The 21621-nt window shown below is 47.9% G+C and overlaps 4 non-coding genes and 1 pseudogene across 4 annotated transcripts; 4 read left to right on the top strand and 1 right to left on the bottom strand.

The window, feature by feature from the left end:
• Window positions 1–16627: 16627 nt before the first annotated feature.
• On the bottom strand, window positions 16628–16792 carry LOC135024327 (U1 spliceosomal RNA). The gene has a single exon (XR_010221158.1). It is a non-coding gene; the product is annotated as a U1 spliceosomal RNA (small nuclear RNA).
• A 2888-nt stretch (window positions 16793–19680) lies between these two features.
• Window positions 19681–19844, top strand: LOC135024352 (U1 spliceosomal RNA). The gene has a single exon (XR_010221182.1). It is a non-coding gene; the product is annotated as a U1 spliceosomal RNA (small nuclear RNA).
• Window positions 19845–19996: 152 nt separating this feature from the next.
• LOC135024319 (U1 spliceosomal RNA) lies at window positions 19997–20138 on the top strand (annotated as a pseudogene).
• Window positions 20139–20833: 695 nt separating this feature from the next.
• Window positions 20834–20997, top strand: LOC135024288 (U1 spliceosomal RNA). The gene has a single exon (XR_010221130.1). It is a non-coding gene; the product is annotated as a U1 spliceosomal RNA (small nuclear RNA).
• Window positions 20998–21149: 152 nt separating this feature from the next.
• Window positions 21150–21312, top strand: LOC135024316 (U1 spliceosomal RNA). The gene has a single exon (XR_010221154.1). It is a non-coding gene; the product is annotated as a U1 spliceosomal RNA (small nuclear RNA).
• Window positions 21313–21621: the final 309 nt, after the last annotated feature.

The raw sequence follows: 21621 nt of genomic DNA, 5'->3' as shown, positions 1-21621 counted from the left end.
GATAACTCAGGTCTTGTCAGCCTGGGTGGTGAGAAACGTGGTTCCGGTACCCATCGTTAATTCAGAGGCAACTAGAGACTTGATTGAGGTACTGTGTCCCCGGTACCAAATGCCATCTAGGTTCCATTTCTCTAGGCAGGCGATACCGAAAATGTATACAGACCTCAAAAAAGAGTCACCAGTGTCCTAAAAAATGCAGTTGTACCCAATGTCCACTAGTCCACATGTCCGTGGTTAAGTGGAGCAGGGCAGACTCAGGGCTATATGACTGTGACAGCCCACTGGGTAGATGTATTGCCTCCCGCAGCAAGAACAGCAGCGGCGGCACCAGTAGCAGCATCTCGCAAATGCCAACTCGTTCCTAGGCAGGCTACGCTTTGTATCACCGCTTTCCATAAGAGGCACACAGCTGACAACCTCTTACGGAAACTGAGGAACATCATCGCAGAATGGCTTACCCCAATTGGACTCTCCTGGGGATTTGTGACATCGGACAACGCCACCAATATTGTGCGTACATTACATCTGGGCAAATTCCAGCACGTCCCATGTTTTGCACATACATTGAATTTGGTGGTGCAGAATTATTTAAAAAATTACAGGGGCGTGCAAGAGATGCTGTCGGTGGCCCGAAGAATTGCGGGCCACTTTCTGCATTCAGCCACCGCGTGCCGAAGACTGGAGCACCACCAAACATTCCTGAACCTGCCCTGCCATCTTCTGAAGCAAGAGGTGGTAACGAGGTGGAATTCAACCCTCTATATGCTTCAGAGGATGGAGGAGCAGCAAAAGGCCATTCAAGCAAAAACATCTACTCACGATATAGGCAAAGTAGGGGGAATGCACCTGACTCAAGCGCAGTGGAGAATGATTTCAACGTTGTGCAAGGTTCTGCAACCCTTTGAACTTGCCACACGTGAAGTCAGTTCAGACACTGCCAGCCTGAGTCAGGTCATTCCCCTCATCAGGCTTTTGCAGAAGAAGCTGGAGACATTGAAGGAGGAGCTAAAACAGAGCGATTCCGCTAGGCATGTGGGACTTGTGGATGGAGCCCTTAATTCGCTTAACCAGGATTCAATCTGTTGAAATCAGAGCAATACATTTTGGCCACCGTACTCGATCCTAGATTTAAAACCTACATTGTATCTCTCTTTCCGGCAGACACAAGTCTGCAGAGGTTCAAAGACCTGCTGGTGAGAAAATTGTCAAGTCAAGCGGAACGTGACCCGTCAACAGCTCCTCCTTCACATTCTCCCGCAACTGGGGGTGCGAGGAAAAGGCTAAGAATTCCGAGCCCACCCGCTGGCGGTGATGCAGGGCAGTCTGGAGTGAGTGCTGACATCTGGTCCGGACTGAAGGACCTGGCAACGATTACTGACATGTCGTCTACTGTCACTGCATATGATTCTGTCACCTTTGAAAGAATGGTGGAGGATTATATGAGTGACCGCATCCAGGTAGGCACGTCAGACAGTCCGTATGTATACTGGCCGGAAAAAGAGGCAATTTGGAGGCCCTTGGACAAACTGGCTTTATTCTACCTAAGTTGCCCTCCCTCCAGTGTGTACTCCAAAAGAGTGTTTAGTGCAGCCGCTCACCTTGTCAGCAATCGGTGTACGAGGTTACTTCCAGAAAATGTGGAGAAGATGATGATCATCAAAATGAATTATAATCAATTCCTCCGTGGAGACATTCACCAGCAATTGCCTCCAGAAAGTACACAGGGATCTGAGATGGTGGATTCCAGTGGGGACGAATTAATAATCTGTGAGGAGGGCGATGTACACAGTGAAAGGGGTGAGGAATCGGAGGATGATGAGGTGGACATCTTGCCTCTGTAGAGCCAGTTTGTGCAAGGAGAGATTGATTGCTTCTTTTTTGGTGGGGGCCCAAACCACCCAGTCATTTTAGTCAGCCGTGTGGCAGACCCTGTTGCTGAAATGATGGGTTCGTCAATGTTTTTCTTTTCAATCTAAGCCCCTGCAGTTTTCTGTAAGAATCTGCTTCGCTATGATGATCAACAAGTCACAAGGGCAAACACTCAGGGCTGGAGGCGTAGATCTTAGGACCAGCTGCTACAAGCATGGCAAAGGTGTCACTATCATTGGTGACACCCAGAGAGGCAGCGAGGGAGATTGTAATGCAGTGCGCGCAGATAAGCAGCGCAATGGTAAAAAGGAGGCATGGTCTCATAGGTAGGGGTGTGGCCTGTTGGCCTGAATCTCCATTTTGTTGCTCCGGGTATCCCGGGGGTTGGGGGCTGCACCCGGGGACTAGTGTGTGAGTGGTGCTGGCTCCTGCACAGTGACAGAAACTGGGTGTTGCACGTAATGTCACAGTGAAACACCCATATTCTGTCACTGAAGAGGAGCCGGCACTTTGGTGTCACCCCCCTTGGCGGGTGACACTCGGGTGTGGGCCGCAACCCCATTGTGATGCCACTGACCCATGGAAAGCTTTACGTGGCTTACCCATGTGTTAGTAGCCCCAAGCATCTTTTGTGTTAGTCCCTGAAGAAAAACTTCAAATATTTACAAATAAATTTTGTAATCAATGGGCCTAATTCAGTAAGGATTGCAAATTCCGCTAAGTAACAGAATTTGCAATCCTTTGGTTCACATGCTGGGGCCACCCAGCATGCCGCCTCCCTTCTTGACCACGCTGAAATTGCAGTCGCAGTGCAGTTCAGCGTGATCATAAAAAATGGGTTAGCCTCCAGTTGGTGCAGACTGTATGTGTGCGCAGGAAGCCGCCACCATTTTTGTGATCGCAGCTGCTGCATGTGATGTCATGCAGCCGCTCTGACCACGCCTCCTGTTTCTCCGTTGCCGACCCCATTTTGAAGCCCTGCCCACGCACCGCTCCATCTCCGACTTAGAAACGGAGTGTTGCTGACTCCCCCCCCCAGCACCGATTGACAGTCAGAGGCGATCGCATTATCTGCGGGGTGCCGCAGAAAATGCAGGCGCATGCGTATGCTCTTAGCAATTTTTGCAGTTAGATTGCTTATTGCGATTGCAATCCAACCTGAATCAGGCTCTATTACCTATCAGGAAAAAAACTGTGTTCCCTAATGCACACCGAGTGAATAATATTGCTATGTAATAATGGTCAGATAATACGGAGATCTTAGTTGCGCATATCTGCAGATATAGGGTTAAGCCCCCAGGCCGATCGACAAGGCTTCTCCGTCACTGGGGGTCCCTAATACTAGGTATGGGCCCGGGGCGCAGGACCCCACAATGTCGGCACAGGTCGGCCACCCCAGGTCAGCACACAGGTGAAAATTAATAGGGGTTAATAAGAAGCACAGAAGTGCTATGTAAGTGGTGTGATTAAAATAATATATACAAAGTGATAGGAAAAATAATAAGTGTTAATAAAGTGTTAGGGTGTGCCGACCTGCAGCAGCCCACCCATACCGACACAGGGGCCACTGCACCCCACACCCACCCCATAAATAATTACATATATATATATCTGGGTTAAATTCCCAGTGTAAGGCCACATGGTAATGGCACCTACAGCATCTGAGAGCCAGCTTACCTGGGGATACCCCTGGCTTCCCCTATGGCACTACTAGATTCAGCAATCCCTCCTAATGCTGACCCATTTGTGCCTCTCTATATACAATACACAAGGTGGAAAGCTGCTCAATCAGATTGTAATGTCACTCAGGTGCTAAAAGGGGAGGGGGAATTCTGTGTAGGAAAAAAACTGTGTTCCCTAATGCACACCGAGTGAATAATATTGCTATATAATAATGGTTAGATAATACAGAGATCTTAGTTGCGTATATCTGCAGATATAGGGTTAAGCCCCCAGGCCGATCGACAAGGCTTCTCCGTCACTGGGGGTCCCTAATACTAGGTATGGGCCCGGGGCGCAGGACCCCACAATGTCGGCACAGGTCGGCCACCCCAGGTCAGCACACAGGTGAAAATTAATAGGGGTTAATAAGAAGCACAGAGGTGCTATGTAAGTGGTGTGATTAAAATAATATATACAAAGTGATAGGAAAAATAATAAGTGTTAATAAAGTGTTAGGGTGTGCCGACCTGCAGCAGCCCACCCATACCGACACAGGGGCCACTGCACCCCACACCCACCCCATAAATAATTACATATATATATCTGGGTTAAATTCCCAGTGTAAGGCCACATGGTAATGGCACCTACAGCATCTGAGAGCCAGCTTACCTGGGGATACCCCTGGCTTCCCCTATGGCACTACTAGAGTCAGCAATCCCTCCTAATGCTGACCCATTTGTGCCTCTCTATATACAATACACAAGGTGGAAAGCTGCTCAATCAGATTGTAATGTCACTCAGGTGCTAAAAGGGGAGGGGTAATTCTGTGTAGGAAAAAAACTGTGTTCCCTAATGCACACCGAGTGAATAATATTGCTATATAATAATGGTCAGATAATACGGAGATCTTAGTTGCGTATATCTGCAGATATAGGGTTAAGCCCCCAGGCCGATCGACAAGGCTTCTCCGTCACTGGGGGTCCCTAATACTAGGTATGGGCCCGGGGCGCAGGACCCCACAATGTCGGTACAGGTCGGCCACCCCAGGTCAGCACACAGGTGAAAATTAATAGGGGTTAATAAGAAGCACAGAAGTGCTATGTAAGTGGTGTGATTAAAATAATATATACAAAGTGATAGGAAAAATAATAAGTGTTAATAAAGTGTTAGGGTGTGCCGACCTGCAGCAGCCCACCCATACCGACACAGGGGCCACTGCACCCCACACCCACCCCATAAATAATTACATATATATATCTGGGTTAAATTCCCAGTGTAAGGCCACATGGTAATGGCACCTACAGCATCTGAGAGCCAGCTTACCTGGGGATACCCCTGGCTTCCCCTATGGTACTACTAGAGTCAGCAATCCCTCCTAATGCTGACCCATTTGTGCCTCTCTATATACAATACACAAGGTGGAAAGCTGCTCAATCAGATTGTAATGTCACTCAGGTGCAAAAAGGGGAGGGGTAATTCTGTGTAGGAAAAAAACTGTGTTCTCTAATGCACACCGAGTGAATAATATTGCTATATAATAATGGTCAGATAATACGGAGATCTTAGTTGTGTATATCTGCAGATATAGGGTTAAGCCCCCAGGCCGATCGACAAGGCTTCTCCATCACTGGGGGTCCCTAATACTAGGTATGGGCCCGGGGCGCAGGACCCCACAATGTCGGCACAGGTCGGCCACCCCAGGTCAGCACACAGGTGAAAATTAATAGGGGTTAATAAGAAGCACAGAAGTGCTGTGTAAGTGGTGTGATTAAAATAATATATACAAAGTGATAGGAAAAATAATAAGTGTTAATAAAGTGTTAGGGTGTGCCGACCTGCAGCAGCCCACCCTTACCGACACAGGGGCCACTGCACCCCACACCCACCCCATAGATAATTACATATATATATCTGGGTTAAATTCCCAGTGTAAGGCCACATGGTAATGGCACCTACAGCATCTGAGAGCCAGCTTACCTGGGGATACCCCTGCCTTCCCCTATGGCACTACTAGAGTCAGCAATCCCTCCTAATGCTGACCCATTTGTGCCTCTCTATATACAATACACAAGGTGGAAAGCTGCTCAATCAGATTGTAATGTCACTCAGGTGCTAAAAGGGGAGGGGTAATTCTGTATAGGAAAAAAACTGTGTTCCCTAATGCACACCGAGTGAATAATATTGCTATATAATAATGGTCAGATAATACGGAGATCTTAGTTGCGTATATCTGCAGATATAGGGTTAAGCCCCCAGGCCGATCGACAAGGCTTCTCCGTCACTGGGGGTCCCTAATACTAGGTATGGGCCCGGGGCGCAGGACCCCACAATGTCGGTACAGGTCGGCCACCCCAGGTCAGCACACAGGTGAAAATTAATAGGGGTTAATAAGAAGCACAGAAGTGCTATGTAAGTGGTGTGATTAAAATAATATATACAAAGTGATAGGAAAAATAATAAGTGTTAATAAAGTGTTAGGGTGTGCCGACCTGCAGCAGCCCACCCATACCGACACAGGGGCCACTGCACCCCACACCCACCCCATAAATAATTACATATATATATCTGGGTTAAATTCCCAGTGTAAGGCCACATGGTAATGGCACCTACAGCATCTGAGAGCCAGCTTACCTGGGGATACCCCTGGCTTCCCCTATGGTACTACTAGAGTCAGCAATCCCTCCTAATGCTGACCCATTTGTGCCTCTCTATATACAATACACAAGGTGGAAAGCTGCTCAATCAGATTGTAATGTCACTCAGGTGCTAAAAGGGGAGGGGTAATTCTGTGTAGGAAAAAAACTGTGTTCTCTAATGCACACCGAGTGAATAATATTGCTATATAATAATGGTCAGATAATACGGAGATCTTAGTTGTGTATATCTGCAGATATAGGGTTAAGCCCCCAGGCCGATCGACAAGGCTTCTCCGTCACTGGGGGTCCCTAATACTAGGTTTGGGCCCGGGGCGCAGGACCCCACAATGTCGGCACAGGTTGGCCACCCCAGGTCAGCACACAGGTGAAAATTAATATGGGTTAATAAGAAGCACAGAAGTGCTGTGTAAGTGGTGTGATTAAAATAATATATACAAAGTGATAGGAAAAATAGTAAGTGTTAGTAAAGTGTTAGGGTGTGCCGACCTGCCGCAGCCCACCCATACCGACACAGGGGCCACTGCACCCCACACCCACCCCATAAATAATTACATATATATATCTGGGTTAAATTCCCAGTGTAAGGCCACATGGTAATGGCACCTACAGCATCTGAGAGCCAGCTTACCTGGGGATACCCCTGCCTTCCCCTATGGCACTACTAGAGTCAGCAATCCCTCCTAATGCTGACCCATTTGTGCCTCTCTATATACAATACACAAGGTGGAAAGCTGCTCAATCAGATTGTAATGTCACTCAGGTGCTAAAAGGGGAGGGGTAATTCTGTGTAGGAAAAAAACTGTGTTCCCTAATGCACACCGAGTGAATAATATTGCTATATAATAATGGTCAGATAATACGGAGATCTTAGTTGCGTATATCTGCAGATATAGGGTTAAGCCCCCAGGCCGATCGACAAGGCTTCTCCGTCACTGGGGGTCCCTAATACTAGGTATGGGCCCGGGGCACAGGACCCCACAATGTCGGCACAGGTCGGCCACCCCAGGTCAGCACACAGGTGAAAATTAATAGGGGTTAATAAGAAGCACAGAAGTGCTATGTAAGTGGTGTGATTAAAATAATATATACAAAGTGATAGGAAAAATAATAAGTGTTAATAAAGTGTTAGGGTGTGCCGACCTGCAGCAGCCCACCCATACCGACACAGGGGCCACTGCACCCCACACCCACCCCATAAATAATTACATATATATATCTGGGTTAAATTCCCAGTGTAAGGCCACATGGTAATGGCACCTACAGCATCTGAGAGCCAGCTTACCTGGGGATACCCCTGGCTTCCCCTATGGTACTACTAGAGTCAGCAATCCCTCCTAATGCTGACCCATTTGTGCCTCTCTATATACAATACACAAGGTGGAAAGCTGCTCAATCAGATTGTAATGTCACTCAGGTGCTAAAAGGGGAGGGGTAATTCTGTGTAGGAAAAAAACTGTGTTCTCTAATGCACACCGAGTGAATAATATTGCTATATAATAATGGTCAGATAATACGGAGATCTTAGTTGTGTATATCTGCAGATATAGGGTTAAGCCCCCAGGCCGATCGACAAGGCTTCTCCGTCACTGGGGGTCCCTAATACTAGGTATGGGCCCGGGGCGCAGGACCCCACAATGTCGGCACAGGTTGACCACCCCAGGTCAGCACACAGGTGAAAATTAATAGGGGTTAATAAGAAGCACAGAAGTGCTGTGTAAGTGGTGTGATTAAAATAATATATACAAAGTGATAGGAAAAATAATAAGTGTTAATAAAGTGTTAGGGTGTGCCGACCTGCCGCAGCCCACCCATACCGACACAGGGGCCACTGCACCCCACACCCACCCCATAAATAATTACATATATATATCTGGGTTAAATTCCCAGTGTAAGGCCACATGGTAATGGCACCTACAGCATCTGAGAGCCAGCTTACCTGGGGATACCCCTGGCTTCCCCTATGGCACTACTAGAGTCAGCAATCCCTCCTAATGCTGACCCATTTGTGCCTCTCTATATACAATACACAAGGTGGAAAGCTGCTCAATCAGATTGTAATGTCACTCAGGTGCTAAAAGGGGAGGGGTAATTCTGTGTAGGAAAAAAACTGTGTTCCCTAATGCACACCGAGTGAATAATATTGCTATATAATAATGGTCAGATAATACGGAGATCTTAGTTGCGTATATCTGCAGATATAGGGTTAAGCCCCCAGGCCGATCGACAAGGCTTCTCCGTCACTGGGGGTCCCTAATACTAGGTATGGGCCCGGGGCACAGGACCCCACAATGTCGGCACAGGTCGGCCACCCCAGGTCAGCACACAGGTGAAAATTAATAGGGGTTAATAAGAAGCACAGAAGTGCTATGTAAGTGGTGTGATTAAAATAATATATACAAAGTGATAGGAAAAATAATAAGTGTTAATAAAGTGTTAGGGTGTGCCGACCTGCAGCAGCCCACCCATACCGACACAGGGGCCACTGCACCCCACACCCACCCCATAAATAATTACATATATATATCTGGGTTAAATTCCCAGTGTAAGGCCACATGGTAATGGCACCTACAGCATCTGAGAGCCAGCTTACCTGGGGATACCCCTGCCTTCCCCTATGGCACTACTAGAGTCAGCAATCCCTCCTAATGCTGACCCATTTGTGCCTCTCTATATACAATACACAAGGTGGAAAGCTGCTTAATCAGATTGTAATGTCACTCAGGTGCTAAAAGGGGAGGGGTAATTCTGTGTAGGAAAAAAACTGTGTTCCCTAATGCACACAGAGTGAATAATATTGCTATATAATAATGGTCAGATAATACGGAGATCTTAGTTGCGTATATCTGCAGATATAGGGTTAAGCCCCCAGGCCGATCGACAAGGCTTCTCCGTCACTGGGGGTCCCTAATACTAGGTATGGGCCCGGGGCGCAGGACCCCACAATGTCGGCACAGGTCAGCCACCCCAGGTCAGCACACAGGTGAAAATTAATAGGGGTTAATAAGAAGCACAGAAGTGCTATGTAAGTGGTGTGATTAAAATAATATATACAAAGTGATAGGAAAAATAATAAGTGTTAATAAAGTGTTAGGGTGTGCCGACCTGCAGCAGCCCACCCATACCGACACAGGGGCCACTGCACCCCACACCCAACCCATAAATAATTACATATATATATCTGGGTTAAATTCCCAGTGTAAGGCCACATGGTAATGGCACCTACAGCATCTGAGAGCCAGCTTACCTGGGGATACCCCTGCCTTCCCCTATGGCACTACTAGAGTCAGCAATCCCTCCTAATGCTGACCCATTTGTGCCTCTCTATATACAATACACAAGGTGGAAAGCTGCTCAATCAGATTGTAATGTCACTCAGGTGCTAAAAGGGGAGGGGTAATTCTGTGTAGGAAAAAAACTGTGTTCCCTAATGCACACCGAGTGAATAATATTGCTATATAATAATGGTCAGATAATACGGAGATCTTAGTTGCGTATATCTGCAGATATAGGGTTAAGCCCCCAGGCCGATCGACAAGGCTTCTCCGTCACTGGGGGTCCCTAATACTAGGTATGGTCCCGGGGCGCAGGACCCCACAATGTCGGCACAGGTCGGCCACCCCAGGTCAGCACACAGGTGAAAATTAATAGGGGTTAATAAGAAGCACAGAAGTGCTATGTAAGTGGTGTGATTAAAATAATATATACAAAGTGATAGGAAAAATAATAAGTGTTAATAAAGTGTTAGGGTGTGCCGACCTGCAGCAGCCCACCCATACCGACACAGGGGCCACTGCACCCCACACCCACCCCATAAATAATTACATATATATATCTGGGTTAAATTCCCAGTGTAAGGCCACATGGTAATGGCACCTACAGCATCTGAGAGCCAGCTTACCTGGGGATACCCCTGCCTTCCCCTATGGCACTACTAGAGTCAGCAATCCCTCCTAATGCTGACCCATTTGTGCCTCTCTATATACAATACACAAGGTGGAAAGCTGCTCAATCAGATTGTAATGTCACTCAGGTGCAAAAAGGGGAGGGGTAATTCTGTGTAGGAAAAAAACTGTGTTCTCTAATGCACACCGAGTGAATAATATTGCTATATAATAATGGTCAGATAATACGGAGATCTTAGTTGTGTATATCTGCAGATATAGGGTTAAGCCCCCAGGCCGATCGACAAGGCTTCTCCATCACTGGGGGTCCCTAATACTAGGTATGGGCCCGGGGCGCAGGACCCCACAATGTCGGCACAGGTCGGCCACCCCAGGTCAGCACACAGGTGAAAATTAATAGGGGTTAATAAGAAGCACAGAAGTGCTGTGTAAGTGGTGTGATTAAAATAATATATACAAAGTGATAGGAAAAATAATAAGTGTTAATAAAGTGTTAGGGTGTGCCGACCTGCAGCAGCCCACCCTTACCGACACAGGGGCCACTGCACCCCACACCCACCCCATAGATAATTACATATATATATCTGGGTTAAATTCCCAGTGTAAGGCCACATGGTAATGGCACCTACAGCATCTGAGAGCCAGCTTACCTGGGGATACCCCTGCCTTCCCCTATGGCACTACTAGAGTCAGCAATCCCTCCTAATGCTGACCCATTTGTGCCTCTCTATATACAATACACAAGGTGGAAAGCTGCTCAATCAGATTGTAATGTCACTCAGGTGCTAAAAGGGGAGGGGTAATTCTGTATAGGAAAAAAACTGTGTTCCCTAATGCACACCGAGTGAATAATATTGCTATATAATAATGGTCAGATAATACGGAGATCTTAGTTGCGTATATCTGCAGATATAGGGTTAAGCCCCCAGGCCGATCGACAAGGCTTCTCCGTCACTGGGGGTCCCTAATACTAGGTATGGGCCCGGGGCGCAGGACCCCACAATGTCGGTACAGGTCGGCCACCCCAGGTCAGCACACAGGTGAAAATTAATAGGGGTTAATAAGAAGCACAGAAGTGCTATGTAAGTGGTGTGATTAAAATAATATATACAAAGTGATAGGAAAAATAATAAGTGTTAATAAAGTGTTAGGGTGTGCCGACCTGCAGCAGCCCACCCATACCGACACAGGGGCTACTGCACCCCACACCCACCCCATAAATAATTACATATATATATCTGGGTTAAATTCCCAGTGTAAGGCCACATGGTAATGGCACCTACAGCATCTGAGAGCCAGCTTACCTGGGGATACCCCTGGCTTCCCCTATGGTACTACTAGAGTCAGCAATCCCTCCTAATGCTGACCCATTTGTGCCTCTCTATATACAATACACAAGGTGGAAAGCTGCTCAATCAGATTGTAATGTCACTCAGGTGCTAAAAGGGGAGGGGTAATTCTGTGTAGGAAAAAAACTGTGTTCTCTAATGCACACCGAGTGAATAATATTGCTATATAATAATGGTCAGATAATACGGAGATCTTAGTTGTGTATATCTGCAGATATAGGGTTAAGCCCCCAGGCCGATCGACAAGGCTTCTCCGTCACTGGGGGTCCCTAATACTAGGTTTGGGCCCGGGGCGCAGGACCCCACAATGTCGGCACAGGTTGGCCACCCCAGGTCAGCACACAGGTGAAAATTAATATGGGTTAATAAGAAGCACAGAAGTGCTGTGTAAGTGGTGTGATTAAAATAATATATACAAAGTGATAGGAAAAATAGTAAGTGTTAGTAAAGTGTTAGGGTGTGCCGACCTGCCGCAGCCCACCCATACCGACACAGGGGCCACTGCACCCCACACCCACCCCATAAATAATTACATATATATATCTGGGTTAAATTCCCAGTGTAAGGCCACATGGTAATGGCACCTACAGCATCTGAGAGCCAGCTTACCTGGGGATACCCCTGCCTTCCCCTATGGCACTACTAGAGTCAGCAATCCCTCCTAATGCTGACCCATTTGTGCCTCTCTATATACAATACACAAGGTGGAAAGCTGCTCAATCAGATTGTAATGTCACTCAGGTGCTAAAAGGGGAGGGGTAATTCTGTGTAGGAAAAAAACTGTGTTCCCTAATGCACACCGAGTGAATAATATTGCTATATAATAATGGTCAGATAATACGGAGATCTTAGTTGCGTATATCTGCAGATATAGGGTTAAGCCCCCAGGCCGATCGACAAGGCTTCTCCGTCACTGGGGGTCCCTAATACTAGGTATGGGCCCGGGGCACAGGACCCCACAATGTCGGCACAGGTCGGCCACCCCAGGTCAGCACACAGGTGAAAATTAATAGGGGTTAATAAGAAGCACAGAAGTGCTATGTAAGTGGTGTGATTAAAATAATATATACAAAGTGATAGGAAAAATAATAAGTGTTAATAAAGTGTTAGGGTGTGCCGACCTGCAGCAGCCCACCCATACCGACACAGGGGCCACTGCACCCCACACCCACCCCATAAATAATTACATATATATATCTGGGTTAAATTCCCAGTGTAAGGCCACATGGTAATGGCACCTACAGCATCTGAGAGCCAGCTTACCTGGGGATACCCCTGGCTTCCCCTATGGTACTACTAGAGTCAGCAATCCCTCCTAATGCTGACCCATTTGTGCCTCTCTATATACAATACACAAGGTGGAAAGCTGCTCAATCAGATTGTAATGTCACTCAGGTGCTAAAAGGGGAGGGGTAATTCTGTGTAGGAAAAAAACTGTGTTCTCTAATGCACACCGAGTGAATAATATTGCTATATAATAATGGTCAGATAATACGGAGATCTTAGTTGTGTATATCTGCAGATATAGGGTTAAGCCCCCAGGCCGATCGACAAGGCTTCTCCGTCACTGGGGGTCCCTAATACTAGGTATGGGCCCGGGGCGCAGGACCCCACAATGTCGGCACAGGTTGACCACCCCAGGTCAGCACACAGGTGAAAATTAATAGGGGTTAATAAGAAGCACAGAAGTGCTGTGTAAGTGGTGTGATTAAAATAATATATACAAAGTGATAGGAAAAATAATAAGTGTTAATAAAGTGTTAGGGTGTGCCGACCTGCCGCAGCCCACCCATACCGACACAGGGGCCACTGCACCCCACACCCACCCCATAAATAATTACATATATATATCTGGGTTAAATTCCCAGTGTAAGGCCACATGGTAATGGCACCTACAGCATCTGAGAGCCAGCTTACCTGGGGATACCCCTGGCTTCCCCTATGGCACTACTAGAGTCAGCAATCCCTCCTAATGCTGACCCATTTGTGCCTCTCTATATACAATACACAAGGTGGAAAGCTGCTCAATCAGATTGTAATGTCACTCAGGTGCTAAAAGGGGAGGGGTAATTCTGTGTAGGAAAAAAACTGTGTTCCCTAATGCACACCGAGTGAATAATATTGCTATATAATAATGGTCAGATAATACGGAGATCTTAGTTGCGTATATCTGCAGATATAGGGTTAAGCCCCCAGGCCGATCGACAAGGCTTCTCCGTCACTGGGGGTCCCTAATACTAGGTATGGGCCCGGGGCACAGGACCCCACAATGTCGGCACAGGTCGGCCACCCCAGGTCAGCACACAGGTGAAAATTAATAGGGGTTAATAAGAAGCACAGAAGTGCTATGTAAGTGGTGTGATTAAAATAATATATACAAAGTGATAGGAAAAATAATAAGTGTTAATAAAGTGTTAGGGTGTGCCGACCTGCAGCAGCCCACCCATACCGACACAGGGGCCACTGCACCCCACACCCACCCCATAAATAATTACATATATATATCTGGGTTAAATTCCCAGTGTAAGGCCACATGGTAATGGCACCTACAGCATCTGAGAGCCAGCTTACCTGGGGATACCCCTGCCTTCCCCTATGGCACTACTAGAGTCAGCAATCCCTCCTAATGCTGACCCATTTGTGCCTCTCTATATACAATACACAAGGTGGAAAGCTGCTTAATCAGATTGTAATGTCACTCAGGTGCTAAAAGGGGAGGGGTAATTCTGTGTAGGAAAAAAACTGTGTTCCCTAATGCACACAGAGTGAATAATATTGCTATATAATAATGGTCAGATAATACGGAGATCTTAGTTGCGTATATCTGCAGATATAGGGTTAAGCCCCCAGGCCGATCGACAAGGCTTCTCCGTCACTGGGGGTCCCTAATACTAGGTATGGGCCCGGGGCGCAGGACCCCACAATGTCGGCACAGGTCAGCCACCCCAGGTCAGCACACAGGTGAAAATTAATAGGGGTTAATAAGAAGCACAGAAGTGCTATGTAAGTGGTGTGATTAAAATAATATATACAAAGTGATAGGAAAAATAATAAGTGTTAATAAAGTGTTAGGGTGTGCCGACCTGCAGCAGCCCACCCATACCGACACAGGGGCCACTGCACCCCACACCCAACCCATAAATAATTACATATATATATCTGGGTTAAATTCCCAGTGTAAGGCCACATGGTAATGGCACCTACAGCATCTGAGAGCCAGCTTACCTGGGGATACCCCTGCCTTCCCCTATGGCACTACTAGAGTCAGCAATCCCTCCTAATGCTGACCCATTTGTGCCTCTCTATATACAATACACAAGGTGGAAAGCTGCTCAATCAGATTGTAATGTCACTCAGGTGCTAAAAGGGGAGGGGTAATTCTGTGTAGGAAAAAAACTGTGTTCCCTAATGCACACCGAGTGAATAATATTGCTATATAATAATGGTCAGATAATACGGAGATCTTAGTTGCGTATATCTGCAGATATAGGGTTAAGCCCCCAGGCCGATCGACAAGGCTTCTCCGTCACTGGGGGTCCCTAATACTAGGTATGGGCCCGGGGCGCAGGACCCCACAATGTCGGCACAGGTCGGCCACCCCAGGTCAGCACACAGGTGAAAATTAATAGGGGTTAATAAGAAGCACAGAAGTGCTATGTAAGTGGTGTGATTAAAATAATATATACAAAGTGATAGGAAAAATAATAAGTGTTAATAAAGTGTTAGGGTGTGCCGACCTGCAGCAGCCCACCCATACCGACACAGGGGCCACTGCACCCCACACCCACCCCATAAATAATTACATATATATATCTGGGTTAAATTCCCAGTGTAAGGCCACATGGTAATGGCACCTACAGCATCTGAGAGCCAGCTTACCTGGGGATACCCCTGGAGGGCAGTGTGTGTGTGACTGACCTTAGGAAGAAACCGGAGCCTCCGCTGCAGTGACCCAGCAACCAGGGCACGGGAGTATACTGCGCCGCTGGGAGTGATGGAGCTGCAGTAAAGATGTCTATTAGACCTAGCCTGCTGCAGCCCTTGTAGATTCTTATAAAAAAAGTTCTTCTTTTCTTGTCAAAATTAATAGCTAAGAATAGGCTGCCTGAGGCAGCCCCCTGTTAAGTGGCCTGCTACTGAAGGCACCAACTACAAACTGAGCTCCCTGTTCATGGAAGCGAGGTTATAGAGGAGGGGGCGCTGAGCATCTTGGGAACAGTCAAAAGCTTTGAGCCTGTTGGTGCCTCAGATCAAGATCCTACTCTACACCCCAATGTGAATCCTTGTGGAGTCCAGTGTACCCCACAGAAGAAATGAATGTGTCACACCCATTGGCAGCAACATTAGAATAGCTGCTGATGGGCACAATTGAGAAAGGAAGGGGGGAAAACATTTGAATCCAGCACATATATGTAATTTGAATATGTAATTTGTACCTTCCTACTTTAAAATGTAATGGATGAACCTCACCCTGTGAGAACTATCTTCATGATCAAGAGATCTCATACGCAAGAAAAGCATGTGTTGAGATAGGGCTGTGGAGGGCGGCTGCTCGGGCACACCCCCGTCAAGTTGAGGAGATTCAACTGAGGAAGCACAAGAAAACTCTTGTCTGGGGACAACAACTGCAGGGAGACCACATATTTTCAGATAAACATGAGATGGCGGAAGGCTGCCTAATACTGAAGCACCCACAAACATCAATCCATATGCAACAACTAGTGCAAGCATTCCTGGGGAAAGGTCTGCAGCAGACGGATTTGCATACGGTGATGTCATCCAAGCAGTAGGCCAAAGTTGGCTGGAACCCTCATCTGCATATGAAAAGAGAAAAGGGGCGCTTGCATGACCCCTAGTTCGCATTGAACACCCCCACCCTCCTTCGGTGTGGGGCTCATGTTGGCCATGCCCCTGCCCCTGAAGCATTCAAGCTGATTTCTTGCAGCAGCTGGGCACTGTAACAGCTCCAGAGCTGCTCTGTAAGGCAAGTAAAAGGGCGTGGGCCCTGCAGCACTACCTGTAGTTCGCATTGTGCGTTGGAAGGCACAAAGTAAGCAGACGGGAGAAGTCAGGATAGTGCGCAAGGGCATAGAAGGGAGGGGCTCAAGAAAAGAGAAGTGGAAACAGACAGCAAACTAGGCTGGAGAGAGACCTGAGACAAATAGATCTGAATTATACCAGAGCCAACCAGGGGAAAGCACAAATGCAGTCCCCCCCCTACCACAAATTATGCAGTCGAGTTTCCCACATTTGGGGAAATCACAGAGGTCAGCATACCCAGAATGCAATGAATGAACCTCACCCTGGGAAAACAATCTTCATGACCATGGTATCACCTATGCAAAATAAGTATGATTTGAGATAGGGCTGGGGAGGGCCGCTGCTCAGGCACACCTCCGTCAAGTAAAGGAGATTCAGCTGAGGCAGCACAAGGGAACTCTCATCTGGGGACAACAACTGCAGGGAGAACACATTTTCAGACGAATGTGGGAGGGCAGAAGGCTGCCTAATACTGAAGCACCCCCCAAACAACAAACCAAATGCAACAGCTAGTGCAAGCATTCCTGGGGGAAGGCCTGCAGCAGATGGATTCGCATATGGTGATGTCATCCAAGCAATGGGCATAGTTGGCTGCAACCCTCGTCTGCATATGAAAAGAGAAAATGGTCATGCAGGGCATGGCGGCCTTTGTGGGGTTGCGCTTGGATGACCCCTAGATCGCTTTATACACCCCCATCAGTGTGGGGCTCATGTTGGCCATGCCCAAGCCCCTGAAGCATTCAAGCTGATTTCTTGCAGCAGCTGGACCCAGTAACAGCTCCAGAGTTGCTCTACAAGACAAGTAAAAGGGTGTGAGCCCTGCAGCACCACCTGTAGTTTGCATACACACATATATAGGACAGCATCTCTTATATGCCCCAGGGGCAATAAAATAGTAGCCTTATCTAGGGTATCCGTCCATGCCGCTACAGCACTACACACCCAGGCCGACGCAATTGCCGGTCTGAGTAAGGTACCTGAATGTGTATAAATGGACTTCAGGGTAATCTCCTGTTTGCGGTCAGCAGACTCTTTGAGGGAAGCCGTATCCTGGGACGGGAGGGCTACCTTCTTGGATAAGCGTGTTAATGCTTTGTCCACCCAAGGGGAGGATTCCCATCGTAACCTATCCGTTGATGGGAAAGGATACGCCATAAGAATCCTTTTGGAAATCTGCAGGGGATTCCCAAGCTTTTTCACATAACTCGTTTAGCTCGTGTGAGGGGGGAAAGGTTACCTCAGGCTTCTTTACCTTGTACATATGTACCCTCTTGTCAGGGATAGGGGGCTCCTCTGTGATGTGCAAAACATTTTTTATTGCCATAATCATATATCAAATGTATTTTGCCAATTTTGGCTGTAACTTTGCATCATCGTAATCGACACTGGAGTCAGAATCCGTGTCGGTATCTGTGTCAACAATCTGGATAGTGGGCGCTTATGAGACCCTGACAGTCTCTGCGACATAGGATCAGGCATGGGTTGAGACCCTGACTGTCGCAAAGCTTCAGCCTTGTCTAATCTTTTGTGCAATGAGTTTACACTAGCATTTAAAACATTCCACATATCCATCCAGTCAGGTGTCGGCGGAGACACCACGTTCATTTGCTCCCGCTCCTCTCTAATATAGCCTTCTTCCTCAGACATGTCGACACACGCGTACCGACACACCACACACACAGGGAATACTTTTACTGAAGACATTTCCCCCACAAGGCCCTTTGGAGAGACAGAGAGAGAGTATGCCAGCACATACCCCAGCGCTATATAACCCAGGAATAGCACAGTAACTTAATGTTTGCACAGTAGCGCTGCTGTATGTAATTTGCGCCGAATTATGTGCCCCCCCCCCTCTCTTTTCAACCCTCTTGTCTACCGTGGTATAAGCAGGGGAGAGTCCGGGGAGCTTCCTCTCAGCGGTGCTGTGGAGAAAAAATGGCGCTGGTGAGTGCTGAGGGAGAAGCCCCGCCCCCTCGGCGGCGGGCTTCTGTCCCGTTTAAACTGTACAATTGGCGGGGGCTCATACATATATACAGTGCCCAGCTGTATATATGTTATATTTTTGCCAAAAAGAGGTTTATATTGCAGCCCAGGGCGCCCCCCCTGCGCCCTGCACCCTTACAGTGACCGGAGTATGTGAGGTGTATGGGAGCAATGTCGCACAGCTGCAGTGCTGTGCGTTACCTCAATGAAGATCATGAAGTCCTCTGCCGCCTCTGAAGTCTTCTTTTCTTCTCATACTCACCCGGCTTCTATCTTCCGGCTCTGCGAGGGGGACGGACGGCGAGAGTGAGATCCTGCGTACCAATCCCTTTGGAGCTAATCCCTTTGGAGCTAATGGTGTCCAGTAGCTTAAGAAGCAGGACCTTGCAACTCGGAGAGTAGGGCTGCTTCTCTCCCCTCAGTCCCTCGATGCAGGGAGTCTGTTGCCAGCAGTGCTCCCTGAAAATTAAAAACCTAGCAAAATACTTTCTGTCAGAAAGCTCAGGAGAGCTCCTGAAAAGCACCCAGTCTCCACTGGGCACAGTATCAAACTGAGGTATGGAGGAGGGGCATAGAGGGAGGAGCCACTGCACACCCAGAACTAAAGTCTTTCTTAAAGTGCCCATGTCTCCTGCGGAGCCCGTCTATCCCCATGGTCCTTACGGAGTCCCCAGAATCCTCTAGGACGTTAGAGAAAATAGGATTTTAATACCTACCGGTAAATCCTTTTCTCTTAGTCCGTAGAGGATGCTGGGCACCCGTCCCAGTGCGTACTGTGTCTGCAGTTATTAAATGGCCCTTAACTCCAGAACATTTATGTGGAGACAACTTTCCCGACTTGACCATCTTCCTTGGACGTTTTCCCCCTGTGTGACTGCTCCCCAGCCTCGGAGGGCTGCATCCATGGTCCCTAGGATCCAGTCCTGGATCCCGAACCTTCGCCCCTCTAGGAGGTGAGAACTGTGCAGCCACCAATGGAGTGAGATTCTGGTCTTGGAAGACAGGATTATCCTCCGGTGCATGTGTAGGTGGGATCCGGACCACTTGTCCAACAGGTCCCACTGGAACAGTAAAGCCACGCCCATCCCAACGAAGCCACACACCCTATTTTGCGGCGCGCGCACATTTATCCCTTTAATAGTTCCAATTGTGGGGAGCGCCAAAGAATTTTTTGGCTTGGGGGAGAAAAATTTCTAGTTACGCCACTGATCCCAAATCATACTTATTTTGCATAGGAGATACCATGGTCATGAAGATTGTTCTCCCAGGGTGAGGTTCATTCATTGCATTCTGGGTATGCTGACCCCTGTAATTTCCCCAAATGTGGGAAACTCGACTGCATTATTTGTGGTAGTGGGGGACTGTGTTTGTGCTTTCCTCTGGTCAGCTCTGGTAAAAGTCAGATTTCTTTGTCTCAGATTTTCCTCTAGCCTTGTTCTTCTTTCGAGAGTTCCCTTGTGCTGCCTCAGTTGGATTTCCTTCACTTGACAGGGGGGTGCCCGAGCAGCGACCCTCCCCAGCTCTAGCCCAACTCCTACTTACCTGCCAGGTGAGATACTATGCTCATGAAGTTGCTTCTCCCAGGGCAAGGCTCACCCATTGCACTCTGGGTGTGCTGCCCCTGCGATTTCCGCAAATGTGGGAAACTTGACTGCATAATTTGTGTTTCCCCTGGTCGGCTCTCATATGATTCAGATCTCTTTGTCTCAGGTCTCTCTCCAGCCTAGTTTGCTGTCTGTTTCCACTTTTTTTTTCTTGAGCCCCTCCCTTCAATACCCTTGTGCACTATCCTGACTTCTCCTCCCGTCTGCTTACTTTGTGCCTTCCAATGCACAATGCAAACTACAGGTAGTGCTGCAGGGCCCACACCTTTTTACTTGCCTTACAGAGCAGCTCTGGAGCTGTTACAGTGCCCAGCTGCTGCAAGAAATCAGCTTGAATGCTTCAGGGGCTGGGGCATGGCCAACATGAGCCCCACACCGAAGGAGGGTGGGGGTGTTTAATGCGAACTAGGGGTCATCCAAGAGCCGCAAAAGGCCGCCATGCCCTGCATACCCCTTTTCTCTTTTCATATATAGATGAGGGTTCCAGCCAACTTTGGCCCACTGCTTGGATGACATCACCGTATGCAAATCCGTCTTCTGCAGACCTTCCCCCAGGAATGCTTGTACTAGTTGTTGCATTTGGTTTGTTGTTTGGGGGTGCTTCAGTATTAGGCAGCCTTCTGCCCTCCCATGTTCATCTGAAAATATGTGTTCTCCCTGCAGTTGTTGTCCCCAGATGAGAGTTCCCTTGTGCTGCCTCAGTTGAATCTCCTTTATTTGACAGAGATGTGCCTGAGCAGCGGCCCTCCCCAGCCCTATCCCAAATCATACTTATTTTGCATAGGAGATACCATGGTCATGAAGATTGATCTCCCAGGGTGAGGTTCATTCATTGCATTCTGGGTATGCTGACCCCTATGATTTCCCCAAATGTGGGAAACTCGACTGCATTATTTGTGGTAGTGGGGGACTGTGTTTGTTCTTTCCTCTGGTCAGCTCTGGTAAAAGTCAGATTTCTTTGTCTCAGATCTTCCTCTAGCCTTGTTCTTCTTTCGAGAGTTTCCTTGTGCTGCCTCAGTTGTATCTCCTTCACTTGACAGGGGGGTGCCCGAGCAGCGACCCTCCCCAGCTCTAGCCCAACTCCTACTTACCTGCTAGGTGAGATACTATGATCATGAAGGTGCTTCTCCCAGGGCAAGGCTCACCCATTTCACTCTGGGTGTGCTGCTCCTGCGATTTCTCCAAATGTGGGAAACTTGACTGCATAATTTGTGTTTCCCCTGGTCGGCTCTCGTATAATTCAGATCTCTTTGTCTCAGGTCTCTCTCCAGCCTAGTTTGCTGTCTGTTTCCACTTCTCTTTTCTTGAGCCGCTCCCTTCTATGCCCTTGCGCACTATCCTGACTTCTCCCGTCTGCTTAATTTGTGCCTTCCAACGCACAATGCAAACTACAGGTAGTGCTGCAGGGCCCACACCCTTTTATTTGCCTTACAGAGCAGCTCTGGAGCTGTTACAGTGCCCAGCTGCTGCAAGAAATCAGCTTGAATGCTTCAGGGGCTGGGGCATAGCCAACATGAGCCCCACACCGAAGGAGGGTGGAGGTGTTTAATGCGAA

Source organism: Pseudophryne corroboree, unplaced genomic scaffold (assembly GCF_028390025.1).
Source record: "Pseudophryne corroboree isolate aPseCor3 unplaced genomic scaffold, aPseCor3.hap2 scaffold_407, whole genome shotgun sequence".
In the NCBI taxonomy this organism is placed as follows: domain Eukaryota; kingdom Metazoa; phylum Chordata; class Amphibia; order Anura; family Myobatrachidae; genus Pseudophryne; species Pseudophryne corroboree.
The sequence above is the reverse complement of the archived record's forward strand: the minus strand, read 5'-3'. Positions and strand labels throughout refer to the sequence as shown.